The sequence below is a fragment of the Protopterus annectens genome, chromosome 6.part0, assembly GCF_019279795.1.
Source record: "Protopterus annectens isolate FY-2018-M chromosome 6.part0, PAN1.0, whole genome shotgun sequence".
Taxonomy (NCBI): domain Eukaryota; kingdom Metazoa; phylum Chordata; order Ceratodontiformes; family Protopteridae; genus Protopterus; species Protopterus annectens.
This window is the reverse complement of record NC_056737.1, coordinates 906,821,662-906,835,601: the sequence shown is the minus strand read 5'-3', so window position 1 is coordinate 906,835,601 and position 13,940 is coordinate 906,821,662.

The window sequence follows — 13,940 nt, the reverse complement described above, 5'->3', positions numbered from 1 at the left end:
AAGCACATAATAGGTTGCTATAGTAGCTGTACAGGGACACATAGGTCCAGACCACAACTTGGAAGCAAGTCCAACTCTATCTGAGCAAGCATGTAGGTTCACAGGGGACTTCTTGTAAGGCTGACTATGACTATAAATGAGAAATATCCACACCACCAAGGCCAATTGCAACAATGTCTCCACATATTTAGTCAGCCTCAGAGGCAGTAACTCAATTCAACCTGTACTGGGGGAAAAACACACCTCATACACACATGCCATGGATACAGGCAACCTGCATCAGACAGGTTAGGTGGGAACTGTGCCACCCTGTCCAAAACATCTGTGCAGGGGGATATGCACATCAACCACACTCCGGCCCACATCAATGGTGAGCAAGTATATAATCCCAACTGATGGCAACAACAGTACATCTCCATGGGGCATGAGAACATCACAGTCTGCCTCCTACATGAACCTAGGCATGTGCTTACAGCTCCATCACACACTACAGTCAAACACAGATTTGCCACCATCCACACACCATCCACATGGAAGATGGCCACTGTCATCCCTCTACACATAAATGAATGGAGAATAGAGGATTATGCAATTAAGGTTCCAACATTGGGGGGACTAGACAGGTCAGGGCCAGGGGAGTAATGCAAGATGTCAAAGCCATGATAGCTTACAGTGTTATGGTATAATCCGGATTATTTGCAAGTAATATCCACTGTTGATGTGGAAGTGGACAACCGTATGAAGTCCTGTGACCTTTTTTCCTGTTTATGTCTTCCAGGTAATATGCAACATCCATGGCTCCCAACATTCACCAACATAGAGGATGAGACCATCATACAATATGTCATACATCATTACACATCTAATTCAGCAGCAGAACCCAGGATCTGCAGGAGAGGACTGCCCTGTGAAATGAGCTCATCCACAGGGTAAACGATGTCGGCCTGCACAGCCGAAATTATAAGCAAGTGCGGCATCATTACACTGACCTCATCTGCTATGCCCATCAGCATGCGGTTGCTGTTGCAAGGGACCAGCTAGCCACAGTTGGGGGTCATGCCATCCAGCCCTCACTGACACATGCTGAGGAGCTCCTCACTAGCCTTGGAGCTCCTCACCAGCCTTGGGGCACCCACCCACCAGACAAGCCATCAAGCTGAAGACAGCATTGTAGAGGTGGGTGCCACCCACACAATGGATGAGGAGTGTGCAGGTAAGGCCCCAGTGTACATTACTAGAGCACTGTTACTTATCCATTTTTATCTGTAAAGTATCTACATGCATATATCAGATAAGATAGTCTGTTGCTAGAGTGTAGTAATGCACAGATGTGCATAATCCTTAGTACTGGTGTTTGCACTATTGATGTGCTGAAATGCTACTTTCACCCTGTACCAATGCCACAGGTGTGGCTATTGACATTACTTTCTCACACAACTATTTAGGTACCTCTGGTATACAACTGGGACAGTAGCCTGTAGCTGGTGAGTATGAATTTGTTTTGTTCAGGTTTGCCAATGCACCGGCCATGTTAAGGCCATGCTATTTGCCATGCACACATTTAACACACCTACCCATAATGCATGCTGTACATGTTCATTTTTTGTTGGTGTTAACTGCAGTGCAGCACCGTGGTCATCATCGTGGCATATCTGAAAGGTGTGTAAGATTTCTGCTGTATACCACACAACCTGTCAGTGCAAGATGTGTGGACAGAGATTAACAAAATGGTGGGAAAAATGGCCTACAGTAGGGACATGTATGAAACATTACCCTTATACAGTGGATACAACAGTGTATACACCACTATTACAATGGCAACTTTTCCTGATATATACAATGGCAGACCACAATAACTCATTCCACACCTTTTACAGCCTGTAATGTGATCCGAACATGAGCAATGAATATGTAATATGGAATCCTATGTTAGGACAAAAAATATGGGGAATACAATCCGTACAAAACACTGGAAGCATATGTGTGCACACACTCAAAATAACATATTCTGGAGGCAGCTTGTGATGTACTGACAGCATTTACAATTCTTGAGTACATACCTGCCATCAAGTACAAGGCCTCAATGTCACACAAAGTAATGGTCTTCTGTCCAAGAAGTATGTCCATGACATTTGCCCAGTTGCCTGCAACAGAGGCAGCCATGGCTTGCACACATCTTGCAAATCATGAAAAGGATCCCATATCCAAAAGGTAGCAGTCAGGAGTGGGTAAAGTAACCTTACCTCACCATTGTATATACCATGGCAAACAGTGAAGACAGTCCTCTAGAGGTGTATGAAATATGGGACAACAGTGATATAGAAAATAAACAGATGCCCATCCAAAACAGATGACAAAACATGTTGCAAACTGGTCAAAGAGGCTGGCCAAAGACATGCAGCAACACTGAGGGAGTTGCAGGAATATCTAGCAAGTACTGCCTGTGCAGTACCTGTGTCAACAATTGCCTGGATTCTGCATAAGTGTAGCCTGTGGGTTAGGGTAATCAGACGGAAGATTTGTCCCACATGAAACATCATCCAGGGCTCTGTACAGATGGCATAAGAATAATATCAAGTCTCCCAAAGGCATGTGTTGCAATGTGTAATGGTGTCATGAGACCAATTATAAACCTACAAACAGTATTCATAAGGATACATGTGATGCACAAGCAATGACTCACTTCAACCCAGGGCCACCATTCCCAAATATTAGCTTGCTGGTGCCAGTGTACACCGTTAGGGTTGCTGTTCATTAGCTGGAAGTAGGCCAGCAGACATGGTGGGTGGAATCTGGAACACTGCCAAATAACACTTATGTGTGGCCCATAGTTGTCAGGCATCTGCAATAAGGCTGATGATGAGGAGGGATGTCAGCTTGAAACACAACAGTGAACTGAAGCATACATCCAAAGCTAGCTAAGAATGGCTGCATCTGAACACAGTCAAGGTTATCAATTGTGCCAGACATAAACCAGACTCTACAGCAATAGTGAAGCCATTGTGTGACTTCCAAGGGATATGCACATGAGCTGACCTTACAATCTGGCAGAGTTGGGAGGCCTTTGTAGGGGAGACAGACCAAATAATGACAAGTAAGGATGGGACAATGCTAGTATACACTTTACAGGAATAGTGACTGCTGTAGTTCACTTAACAGGTGCTTCAACAAACCATTGTGTTAAGGGTGTGCACACTTATGCAGCCCACATATTGTATGCATCTCATTCAGCATCTCCACGACTAACATATTTGTTTGATATTGCATTGGATTGCATAGGTCATATGTCACATATCGGGTATGTCTAATGTTAACAAATGCAGTATTGTGGTCCCATTGCATATCATAGAAGAGGCTGGCATGTCAACAGGGGTGTGTAAACTCTTCATATCCACATTAAGCTTTGAAGGTTGCCAGTGTAACTGGATTTTATTGCACATGCATGCACTGCTGATGATGACATCTGCAAATCAAAGGTCAGACATTAATTATTGACATCAGTCCTCATAATATCCCAGTTATGTGTCAGACAAACACATAGGGTCTGTGAGCAACAGAGTAAAGATAACTGCCAGACATGTTCATCTTTGGCAATGGTCTGTACACTTGAGAGGTATGGTGCACAGTACATGCCAGTGTGCTGTAAAGGTGCACAGCAATAATGTGTTCATGGGTGCAGTGTGTTCCAGGGGAAAGGGCATCACCTACTAACCAAACTCATGCATTACAGAGATGTATAATGTTGGTAACAAGGATTACGAATGGCTGCAGTGCATGCTATTGAGTTCCATATGTCATGCATGTTAACTGTTGCTTAATGAGAGATCTGTGCAATATCTTTGTGACACCTCACCTGTAAGTGTGTGTGTGTATGTGTGTGTGTGTGTGTGTGTGTGTGTATGTGTGTGTGTGTGTGTGTGTGCGTAAGTAAACCATAACATACAGGTCTTAATTTACATTTCTGGTCTGCCCCTCACAGGTGGCGAGGTGGGTCAGGGTCCCTCCTGCAGCCAAACTGATGTCAGTGTCCATACAGACTCTAACAATGATGATAGGCATAGTGAGGCACAGGTAGGGTTGTCAGGGGCTGAATCTGTGCCATTGGTTGCCATCCCACTTTTATCCACCCCATCCCCGCACACAGTCACAATGCCCACACATACTCATAACCAGTGGCCATAGATAAGGGACAGATGTCGGGTGTGGCATGGGACAGGAAAGTGTGGTGACTATGGCAAGTGTGTCTGAGCACAGCAGTGATAGCTGGATGATGTGTGAGGCCCCACACAGGGAGATGTACATGGGTGCTCATAGGAAGGCTGCTGGCCATCATACTCCTGGTAGATGTGCCACAGCAGATGTCACCAAACGCATGTTTTGGGCTATTATGGAGGCACAGGCATGTATGGAACATTACACCAAAGATAGTCTGAGGCTCCAGAGGGCTACTTTTTTTGCTGTGACTACATCAGTGATCATGCAGATGCCCAGCATTATTTTGCAGAGGTCATGGATAGACAGTTGGGTGAGATGGTGGGAATCCTCGACCGTGTGGTTTCTGTGGTAGAGCAGGTGGTGGGATTAGGGCATTAGACACACGGATGTAGGTCAGCAACATCAACAGGTGGAGGTCTACCTGGATGTGTAACATTTCATGCCTTCTCCCATAGTGGCAGTACCAGCACCAGCACTGCAGTGGGGGTGCTGTCCACACCACAATGCAGCAGGCCACATGCACATGGTCCTGACCAGTCCTAACAGGGATGCAGATCCAGTGGACAATTGTCATAGTCAGGGGAGAGTACCATATCTTGGCTTCTGCATGGTGGTGCCCATGCAAACCCTGGCAGGCGCAGTTCCCGTGTTCATGGCTGGACACAGTAAACTGTTCACCCTGCCATGTACAGTACGCAGCTGTCCAACATACTCCTGTATAGGGCAGCCACATGGCAGAACTGTGTGCATACATACACACATACATCACCAACACAGCTAGGTCACCTCCATACCTACACACACCACATCTGCACAGGCTATTTAATAAAGAACCCCCTAAACCACACACATGATATCAATGAAACAGCTTAGCCTAGTCCACTGGCAAACCCACACCACACCCTGTGCTTATGATGATACCTGTGCCACATCCCTGTCATCCATACCATCGATGCAGGGACATGCTAATATGGGTCTGATGCACAGGGTGAATGTACTAATGTTTAGCAATGTAATGCTGTTTAAAGTGTTGTCAGCTGGAATGTTTAATGCTTACACATCAGGGTGGGTAGCTGTCCAGCTATGATGCATTATAGCTGTTATTAACACTGACTGAATGTTGTCTCCATAATGTATTCTGTTTGTGTTCTAGGTGCCTGTGTGTCAGGAGGATGTTGGTTTGCTATCCTTTCCTACAAGGAGTGTGGCACTGTGGTAACACATTGACTGTGTCATACCCCAGGTACAGATGAACACAAGTAACAGGTCTGTATAACAGTTACTGCATGTGCCACATGGCTGATAGGCCTGAGGGGTGTATACAGGTGAGTGCGTGGTGGCTGATGTAAGTAGCTCTTCTACAATGGATAATGGTAAGTGTACTGGGTGGAACACACCAAATGTTTGTGAATAACAGTCACAGGCTTTTGTGTTAATGCAATACACAGAGAATACTATTCACATAGGTATACTTCATTTTGCAGATAACTCTTTTTGGCCTATGTAATTACACCAAGACCAAATTGCCAAAACATCACATCAGCAAATAATCAGTCCGCCAAATTTAATTTCATTTAAAATGGTACTGGCAGAGCATATTTCCTTTTCCCCAATGTAGTGCAATGCTGGAGTGCTGGTGTGGGGTGTGCACAACTCTCCACTTTGGGGGTGTGTGGGGTGGCATAGAATCAAACATAGTGTGCGTAACAACTTCTTAACTTCTTAACATAAACTGTGCAGTATAACAGCACACTAAGTGGGGGATACACACAACAATACCCCCAATGTGGGTGGCTGTACCCACAACAACCACACCCAACTAGATATACCAAAACCAGTATCGCTGTACACTGGGGAAAAGGGCATTTATACATACACTACTAGTTTTGATGGAATGAATTTCCACAAGATGATTGCATTGCAATGTTACCTTTTGCTAGTTAGTTCTCAGACAAATGATCTCCTGTGAAATATATTTTCTGCAAACTGAAGTAGATCCCTTCACACACACACACACACACACACACACACACACACACACACACACACACACACACACACACACACACACACACACACACACACACACACACACACACACACACACGCACACACACACACACACACACACACACACACACACACACAAAACAGAAGGAAGAAACTGTTGTAAAAGAGAGTAAAATCCCATGAGTGGAGGTGCTCCCTGGTCAGCTTCAGTAAGAAGCTGAGATCCCTTATAAGATCCTCCAAAGCTAGCTACGAAAACAAAATCACCACTAATTCTAAGGACAACCACAAAGCATTCTATAGCTATGTCAAGAATCTCACTGGCAACACCCAGATCTGCTCTGAGTTACAGCACAATGGCACAAAAATTACAGAACCAACTGATTATGCCAACATCCTGGCAGATAGGTTCAGTGCTAACTTAACCCCACCACCCCCTAAAGGGCCCATATCTATACAGGAAGAATGCAGAGTCCCTGTAATCACAACTATGCAGGTAAAAGCTGCACTCTCTAAAGCCAAAAACACAGCATCCATGGGACCGGACAACATCCCAGGCTGCGTTTTACACAAACTTCAGAACGAACTGGCTCCCTACTTAAGCACCATGTTCAATAATAGTCTTGCATCAGGCTTGGTGCCCACTGAATGGTGCACAGCAACAGTTATCCCACTCCACAAAGGGGGAGCCATCACTGATCCCGGGAACTATTGACCTATTAGCCTGATGAGCTTTGTCTGCAAGGCCATGGAACATATAATCATGGAACTCATAAACAAAGTTTGGATCCCACCCAGTTCGGGTTTGGGAAAGGCAGATCATGCATCCTGAACCTGATCGACTTCTTTGAGGCAGTCACCAAAGCCGCAGATGAGGGTAAGGTGGTTCACACAGCCTATCCTGACCTCGCCAAGGCTTTTGACACCATCCCCCATTCTGAAATTATAGCTAAACTCACCAAACTAGGTATAAATCCCTACATCACAAGATGGGTTGCCAACTGGCTCACTGACAGAGCCCACACTGTAAAAGTTGCAGACTCCAAATCTGACTTAAACTAGTGACAAGTGGTGTACCACAGGGTTCCGTGCTGGGACCTCTCCTGTTTGGTATCTACTTCTCTGATGTACAGGCTAACACAGAAGGCCTCTGGGTAATGAAGTTTGCAGATGACTGCAAACTAGGAGCCAAAGTCAAGTCCCCAAATGATGTGGATATCCTGCAAAAGGGCCTCGCTGAGACAGATGCCTGGTGTCAGAGCCATGGCCTCAAGCTCAAAGCCAAAAAGTGCAGTGTCATCCCCCTTTGTTAAAAACTCTGTATCCATGAGCTACCACATAGGCAGAAATCTACTTAACACCAAATGTGTGATAAGAGACCTTGGGACCCAGGTGGACAGTAGTCTCTCCTTTGATAGTCACATCACCACAGTAGTTAGGAAGTCCTTCTACATGGCACACCTCATCATAAAAGGGTTCTTATCCAGGAAAAAAGAGGTCATTGTTCCCCTCTACTTGACACTCATTGGACCCATTATAGAGTACAATGCTCTTTTTGGAATGTACCTTACAAGACATCTGCAGCAGCTGGAAAAGCCACAGCAGTACCACACAAAGAGGATTACTGGCCTCAAACAGATGCCCTACACTGACTATCTCAAAAAACACCAGCTTTACTCTGTAGCATATTGCTTACTCTGAGGTGATCTCTGCCTAACATATAAAGCTATGTCAAACTCAGAGCTGTTGGACATTCTACACCTAAAGAAATCCCAATCCCTCTGAGCTACATGCTTTAGAGACCTAAACCTTGTCACCACAATAAACAGGACATGCTGGAGGGATAGATTCCTGTCTCAGAGACTTCCCATACTCTGGAACAGGCTACCCATCTATGTCAAGCAAAGTTCTTCATTAGCACTCTTCAAGAAAAATCTTGATGAGTGGATGGGAAATAGGAAATACACCCTGGGGATCACTTCTGTGTCTCTGCTTGACAGTGGCACAGGAAAATATCTTTCTTGGGTGGTGTAAGCCAGGGAACCTTGTTGGTTAGGGTTACATAGGCCCTTGGGCTGATAGCCTAGTACCTACCTATGAACCTATGAACCTATGAACTTACTTGGCAAGACTGAGATTAGAACTCCTACTTAGGTACTTATTGCTACTAATGTGTTTGGCCTTAACTGCGTAGACAACAGAGCTTGTAGGGTGAGGTGTGACCCGAGTTTCCTGTAAAGTGAACTTCACCAGGCCTTGTACAGTATGGTAATGGGGGATGTACTGGATGTTAATGGACAATACATAGTATAACATACTGACATATACACATTGACAGACACATACAGTCAGACACATATTTGACAAACCTGGGTTTAGCACTGCTGACTACCTATTCAGTGAGTCCATGCTGTTACAGAGTTTTTGTACACAGCACATGCATTATTGGGCCGCAGAGTGTCATCAGTTACCTGTATGGTTGATGGTGACAATGGTCCTCATACAGTGAACCTTGGGACGTGTACTAGGGGTACCATTGTGTAAAAACAGTATACCCAGCACCCCCATCCCACATTGGATATTGTACTCACTGAAACCCACAAGAATGCTCTGACATACCCACAATCACACATTTATCAGGACTGCAACGCAAACCCATGTCTATCTAATCATTGCTACTACAGGGATATGCATTTACTGCACACGTCACAGGGATAGTAGGGTGAGGGTTTTGTCATGGCTATCCTAATGTCAGAAACATCACCATCCCATATAATGTATGGCAAGGTTTAGTGTATTTGGAGAATGAGGTCTCAAAATGCTGTCTCCCACAAATATGCACACTCACACACACTTGCACACAGATACACACGCACACACATACTCACATTTGTCAGGGCTCAGAGGGTATCTACCCATTTGTAGAATACTGTTATGCTGGTACTGCAAGCTCCAGGTAGCCCATAGAGTGAAAAGTGTCACAAGGTAATTTAATGTGAATTACAGCAGCAGCTCTTTCTAAGTATAGCAATGGGGGTGTAGTGGCTAAGAAGGCCCTCAGAGTATTTTCAACTGCAACTTTACAAACACACAAACACTGTTATACTCAGTAATGCACACAGACACATTTGTCAGTACTGAGGTCCATAGGTGCAGATGTTCCTAGGTGTGTATCAGGCTTATGTCCATGGAGACATGAAAAGAGTAAGGCATGTGAGTACACTGATATCATGCCATCTGACATTTAACAGGCCATCTATCAACTGCTGCCACTTGAGTGATCCCCATGGTGACAGTTAAATTTAACATCCACTCATCTGGTTTTCTCTTGAAGAGGGCCAGTGAAGTGCCCCAATTAACATGTATATAACATATATTGCATAGCATGACGAGTGTCTGGGTTAGGGACCTGTAGCCAAACATGTTCTGCTGACTGTGGTAGTTTGGTTGAGGTATCCATGGCATGTGGTGCATACAGAGTATGGTTTCCTAGCTGTGGCATTCATAAGACAGTTGGGCAGACATGTCAGTGTCAGTCAATCAGAGACTGCCAGTAAGCAGCCAAGATGAATACCTGACATAAGCACATCTGTACAGAGGACAGACAGAAAGTAGCTAGCCAACAAGTTATGCATTAGGATGAATGTTTTGAAAGACAGACATCTGAAACTGATAGTTATGTCATTACTGCATGGCAGCAGTCCTCAATGACATGTCCTAAAAACATAATAGTCTACAGTTAATATGAACATATCAGATCAATATCCAATAGGAGATACATAAAAACATACAGCTCAAACACCAAGAATATGATAGTCATTATTCAGAGTGCAGCTTTGCATGCAGGGTTGTATGGTTCCAGTATTACAATCTGAAATCAACTCTTACTTGGAAAAGCCTTGTTAAAAGTAGTAACATAATGCTACAATACATGCAAGTGTGACTGCATATAACCTGGGATACTACCCTAGTATGAAATACATACAAAGAGAAAAGATTGTGGTCCTACCTATGTGTACTCAGGTGTTCCATACAGTATACTCACACCCCTTGCTACTGTAATAACAGCACATAGAGGCATGTTATGTACATGGAATTAAATACACTTGTTAAAGATGTCATTACTCTGCTATTTGATCAGACTGGAATGTGATCACTGGTTACCAAGGCTAAGCTATCCTTATCAGGTTTAAGCACTGCTTAAATGTAAATGCTAAGCAGAATTGTGCACTGATAAGCTAAGCTTACACTGTGTAAGTGCGTATTCATTTAACCTTATGTTAGCAGTGCTTAGATTTGCGCAAATCCATGCAAACCCACTTAAAGCCCTTTAAAGTGCCTTAATCACCATGTTACCATCAGCCCTTGTTCTGCCCAGCAACAAAATAAATAGTCCCTGCAAGTCTTGAACCCAGGACACTATAGACTATAGTCACAGCAGTTAACCATTATACCATCCAAGCTATAAGAATTGTTGTTGCTTTTTCAAATATATCATTCAGTACACATACTGTATAGTAGTGAACAACTGCTTTGAGTACTACAATTGTTTATTACTTGTTAGTGAAAACAATGTGGAATCAGTCATGTTTCTATATATAAATATACCCATCTCAGATAAATATGGTGAGATACATCTGAGAAAGAATATACAACACTCATGTTTACACCTAAAAAAGATATATATATATATATATATATATATATATATATATATATATATATATATATATATACATATATATATATATATATATATATATATATATATATATATATGTATATATATATACATATACATATATATATATATATATATATATATATATATATATATATATATATAAAACACATGCACATAACATGTAGTGGAGTCATACCTCAGCACCATAACTCTCAACATCTTAGTGCAAGGGAGCATAATATAAGCATTGCAGTTATAAATGTAGAATGTTGCTACAGTAACAAGGTTTATGTCAACATACATGTTCTGAAGGAAGGCTCTTGTGAAACTGACATGTACACCATCACTTACAGACAGACATCTTAAAATCATCATAGTGAAGTACCACATAAATCAAGGTAATGATTCTGTGGAATACAGCAAAAATATGAGGAATAAATGGAGACAGTCTGAAATAATCGGGTCAGTGGAGCGGTATACACAGAACTCCTCAGTGCAAGAAATGTAGACCAAGCCTGACAAAGGGGATTTTTAAAGCCATGAAAATGGGGATATATCACAAATACTGGAGTAGATAAGCTCACACCTTTGATGCATTCACACCCTCCTGTCTGTCCTAAAGTATATTAACTGGAGGAGCAGATGTACCATGACCACATACTTCCCACTAGTTAGTGACATACATCTTCACAGCATCCCACTACTTTGTCAGAAATACACAACACATATGGTGGCTAGGCAACAGTACATCTGACACATATTTGGACATAACATCACACTAGGGTAAATACACTGAGCTGCTTGGCATGACACCAAGCACTGAATAAACTACAGGCTGACTGCCACAACACTAACTCAATTTTTCTATGGGAGAATATGCATGTAATTGCAAGTATAGCAGGCTCTACAGGCATGTAACAGCAAGGAGTAACAGACACCAGTGTGAAAGTGCATACCCACAAACAATCTCAACACAGTCACATTCACATAATGCTAATCCTAAGTAATAGTATGGTATATGGACTGTATGAACAAAACCCATCATCATGTTTGCCACTCACACACTAACCCTACACATACTGGCCCAATTCACAGTGTAGTCTGATGCATGATTGTGGTATGGGACATATCTCAGTCTGGCCCTACAAACATATAAGCTGACAGGGTACCAGAAAGTGGAGCAGCATGCAATGTGATATACAACAGGATCAAGGACACTGACATCTACCCCAGTCTGTACACAGGCCAAATAACATATTCACAATACACTGCTACACAATACTGACATTCTTTTAAAAATTACCATAAGTATACAGACCTCACTACTGTACAGACTGCAACAGAATGTCCAGGTTTTGTCCTCAAATATAAGGCCTCCTATTCATAACATGTCTGGCAGTCTGATATATCACTGGCTTGATATCAGGAACGATGTTAGTAAATAATGATATACTGTACATATCCACCTCTTACTGAATGACATATGGACAAAGGGTGACAGACTAGGAGAGCAGAGACACAAACACAGGGCCATTATTGACATATTGCTGTTATAAACTAAGAAAATTGCTGGCGTAACAGGGTTTGTTGTAACATATCTTGTCTGAGTGATATGAAGTCAGTAACACACATGGATGTTACCATTTACTGACTGCACTCATCAGACTATGCTACTGCTTTTATACAGACAGAAAATTTCTGAGTAACACACCAAATCTAAAACTCTAAACTCTGGCCAGTTTGCAGATAGCTCTACAGGTGAGAGTTTTCTCAATCACATAACACTGTCGTGTCAGACTTTAAATCATGCAGAACAGCCATATCCAGAAAACCCTATTAAACTAACATTACTTTAAATGTAGAATAGCAATATTTACATTCTGTCCCCATGTCTGGTATATCACCATCCAGTTTGTTGGCCTGTCTCCACAGTATTTGTTGTAAGAGGTATTTTCAACTATCCTCTGTGATGCTGTTTGTCAGACACCTACATGAAGTCCTGCTCACACTGAAGGAGAAGGGCCAACACCCACATGAAGTGCTTACTTATGGGAGTGTGTTTCCATGCATTAGGCTATGGGAATGATACAACATCTGTTCCACATACAATTAGCAAGTGGGGGACTCAAATTCATGCACAGGCAATCAGCTGATCATGAGCATTACCTACAAAAGTCAAGCTGCTACCTATGCAAAACAGATATATTTCTCGACATCTACCAGAGAGAGAGAGAGAGAGAGAGAGAGAGAGATAAAGAAAGAAAGAGAGAAATACAGAAAGAAAACAAACAAAAAGCAAGACCATCACAATCAGACTACAAAAAGCTATCGGTGAGACACACCCATCTAATTGGGAAATACAGTAACTGAAACAGGCAAAGAATAAAAAGGTATGTGAAACAAGTAACCATGTAATGGAATGTAGTAAGGTGTATGTAAAAGAGGTAAATAGGAAGTTCAACAAATATTTCTTATCAACACTTGCTGTACTGATATACTGCAGATCAGAACCTATGGCCATAGCATCTGTGTCTGTCTGTGGTGACATAGAATACAGCTCACACCTCTGAGTCAGTCACATATGGCTACTACTGCAGTGTGGTTTGAACAATACTGACTGTGACACTCCTAGGCCAGCTAATGGTATGCCGCATATATCCACATGTTAATCGTGAGTACTAGTATGATATACATGTCTATATATATATATATATATATATATATATATATATATATATATATATATATATATGGGTTCCTATGACTTCATCGAACTGTCAAATCACCGACACTCACCTCTTCGACACCAAACCATCGACGTCCATATCATCGACAATTCCTGTAAGCGATCTTCCCCCTTACAGGACCCATGGTAGCGCTTGTTCCTGTGTTACAACGATTAGGGTTTAAGTGATTCCGTATAATTTACCTTGAAAGCGCTACCATGGGTCCTGTAAGGGGGAGGATCGCTCGAATTGTCGATGATATGGACGCATGGTTTGGTGTCAAGAGGTGAGTGTTGGTGATTTGA